The sequence below is a fragment of the Triticum dicoccoides genome, chromosome 2A (genome assembly GCF_002162155.2).
Source record: "Triticum dicoccoides isolate Atlit2015 ecotype Zavitan chromosome 2A, WEW_v2.0, whole genome shotgun sequence".
NCBI classification, from domain to species: domain Eukaryota; kingdom Viridiplantae; phylum Streptophyta; class Magnoliopsida; order Poales; family Poaceae; genus Triticum; species Triticum dicoccoides.
In genome coordinates this window covers 474,791,923-474,795,594 of record NC_041382.1, presented here as the reverse complement: position 1 = coordinate 474,795,594, position 3,672 = coordinate 474,791,923, and positions in this window count along the sequence as shown.

Sequence of the window (3,672 nt, the reverse complement as noted above, 5' to 3'; positions counted from 1 at the left end):
AACATGGTCAACGAACGACATCCATCAAAAGTAGACTGTACACGGAGAGGCTGACAGCTGGGTCCACGGCCGCACACAAGGAAATGCCTCCTTATTACGCGCAAAATAATGATTCCTCCACCTGACATCTGGGGCCCGCCGGAAGGGCCTCTGTATTTCGCGAAAATACCCCCCTGCCAGCTAGGACCCACCAAAGTGGGAGGCTAACTTGTGGGCCTACTAAGTTGAGGGGGAGGGAGGGCTTTGTCAACTTAGTCAATATGAACGATTCTAGCTCCAGTGACCGTACGATGTCCATCCAACGGCCTTAGTGCTTCTTCAACCTTTGGTCTTCTTGCTCCAGCCGCCCAAAGCAGCGCTGGTCGTGCCGCCTGCTCCTGCCTCCCATGGCCGGCTGTGCTGCCGCGGAGGCCTCACCGCCCCCACACTACTCCCACCGCTGGCCAGGCCATCCCTCCACTCACCCACACCCCCTGTTATTCCGCGGCGACGGCAGCCTCACACCGCAACCGAACTAGTGAACCTTCGTACTCCTCTCCGCGTGGGCATCCACTGCCGCGTCTTCCCTGGCTCAGTGTCGTCCCCTTCCTAGGCCTCGCCGTCGTCCACCGCCTTGGTGCTCTCGGCGCGGCGTGGTCAATGTGGTCAACGACCGACTTCCATCAGAAGAGTAGTGTACGTGGAGAGGCTGACAGCTGGGTCCATGGCCACAACCCAGTTTTTTTGTGATTTTCCAAGTAAGTCGGTTTGTCATGCCTATTGGGCTGCAAATCTTTCAAGACGAGGAGAGCTTCATTCGACTGGCCGGGAAAATGGCCGATCAGTAATGAGAAATGGGTTGTACATTTTTAAAACACATCAAACCGGCAATTAGTTTCAAATTTCTTTTTTTTCATTTCGAGATTTTAAATTTCATTGATTTTTATGCGTAGACAATTTGTTGGATTTTATATTGATATACATTTATTTTTAAAATCATTTTGAATGTGACTCGAAATTTCGGGATGAAAAATAGTTCGGACCGCACCGAAATATGCAAAAATTTGTATAATTTTTTAACCGTGGCCACAATATGGGCTATAATGCTAATAAAAAGAATGTGGGCTCCAAAAAAACCTTAAGAATTAGCAAATGGGTTGTAAATTATTAGAAATAATGGCAGATGGGCTGTATGATGTTTTGCATAGATTTGAGGCTTTCCTAAAAAAAGGTTGACGCACAAGCAGTGACTGTTGGATGTCCATCCAACGGCCGTCGTGCTTCTTCAATCTCTACTCTTCCTGCTCCAGCCGCTCAAACAAGCGCCAGCGGGACTGGCTGCTCCCTCCTCCCCGTGGCCGGCTGTGCTGCCACGCAGGCCTCACCGCCCCACTGTACTCCCATCACTGGCCTAGCCATCCCTCTACTCACCCACACCTGCTGTTTTTCTCCGACGACGGCAGACGAACCGGTAACCCTCGTACAGTCGTACTCCCCTCCGTGTGGGAAACAACTGCCGAGTCTTCCCTGCCTCCATGTCGTTCCCTTCCTAGGCCTCGCCGTCGTCCACCGCCCTGGTGCTCTTGGCGCGGCCTGGTCAACGTGGTCAACGACCGACATGCATCTGAAGTGGACTATACGTGGAGAGGCTGACAGCTGGGTCCAGGGCCGCACGCAAGGAAATGCCTCCTTATTATGCGCAAAATAATGATTCCTCCACCTGACATCTAGGACCCACCAAAAGGGCCTATGTATTTCATGAAAAAAATGTTACCACCGCTGACAGCTTGGACCCACCAGCTATATCTTCGCACGCAAGGAAGTGCCTCCTTATTACGCACAAAAAAATGAATACTCCCCCTGCTAGCTGGGACCCAGTATAGTTGTATACTGACTTGTGGGCCTACTAAGTTGACGGGGACGGAGGGCTTTGTCAACTTAGTCAATATGCACGATTCTAGCTCCAGTGATCGTACGATGTCCATCCAACGGCCGTAGTGCTTCTTCAACCTCTGGTCTTATTGCTCCAGCCGCCCAAACCAGCGTCGGTCTTGCCTCGTGCTCCTGCCTCCCGTGGCCAGCTGCGATGCGGCAGAGGCCTCACCGCCCCCTACTACTCCCACCACTGGCCAGTCCATCCCTCTACTCACCCACACCCCCTGTTATTCTGCGGCGACGGCAGCCTCACACCGCAGCGAACCAGTGAACCATCATACTCCTCTACGCGTGGGCATCCACTACCGCGTCTTCCCCGGCTCCGCATCGCCCCTTCCTAGGCCTCGCCATCGTCCACCGCCCTGATGCTCTCGGCGCGGCGTGGTCAACATGGTCAAGGAACGGCTTCCATCGGGCGTGGACTGTACGTGGAGAGGCTGACAGCTGGGTCCACGGCCGCGGCAAGGAAGTGCCTCCTTATTACGCGCAAAATAATTATTCCTCCACCTAACAGCGGGGACCCACTGGACGGGCCACCGTATTTTGCAAAAAAATTGTTTCCCCCTGACTGTTGGGACCCACCAGCTACATCTTCGCATGCAAGTGCGTCCGAGCAAAAAAAACGATTTGCCCCCTGACTGTTGGGACCCTCCAACTACATCTTCGCACGCAAGGAAGTGTCTGACAGTCGAGACCCACCTGGTCGAAGCGTACGTAGCATTGTCGTTCTGGTCGTGAACGTGTACATACATACTGGTCGATGTAGAGGCGCACATGTGTCGTAGTAGAGGCGCGCACGTAGCATGTACACGTACGTACAGTGGCCAGTGTGCAAGAAAGAAAATACGGCCACGTACGTACATACGTGCAGGGTCTCGAACGCCTACTCGCGCATACGTACGGCCAGGGCTCGTGTACATGGCTGGTCGGAATGGAGAAACAGCATCGTCGTCGTGTTCATGGGGAGCCAACCGGCTGGGTCGGAACAGAATGCGTCGTCGTGTTCATTGGGAGGGCTTGGATGGAATAGTCGATGGAAACGAGGCCTGGCGTACCGCGGAACGGAGGAAACGGCCTTGTGTACGACCAGCCACGTTCGAAACGGGACCCTGTTCATCGGGAGGGGTCTGGTGTACCGCAAAACAGAGGAAATGGACCTCCTACGGTCGAAACGGGGGTCCTGTTGATCGGGAGGGGTGTGGTGTACAGTAAAACGGAGGAAATGGACTTGTGTTGGAGCGCTACGGTCGAAACGGGGGTCCTGTTCATCGGGAGGGGTGTGGCGTACCGCAAAACGGGCTCCACAGGATACTGTTCATCTCCACCGTCGACCCCCTCCAGCCTCCACGGGCTACTGTTCATCCACCGTCGATCTCCTCCAGCCTCCACCTGCGACTGTTCATCCACGGGGCTCCTGTTCATTCAGCCTCCACCGCGCGCTACTCCACCGACTACTGTTCAACCAGCCCTCTCCACGGGCTCCTGTTCAACCACCCCTCCACGGGGTACTGTTCATCCAGCCCTCCACTGTCTACTGTTCACCCTTCCCTCCACAGGGTGGTCCTGTTCATCCATCCCTCCACGGGATCTTGTTCATCCAGCCCCAACCAGCTCGATCAATCTGGGTCTTGTTCATCCAGAGGCAACACCACGGGGTCCTGTTCATCCACCCCCACCAGGAACTGTTCATCCAAATCCCCCCAGCAACACTCACTGTTCATCCAGAGGCAACACCACGGGGTCCTGTTCATCCACCCC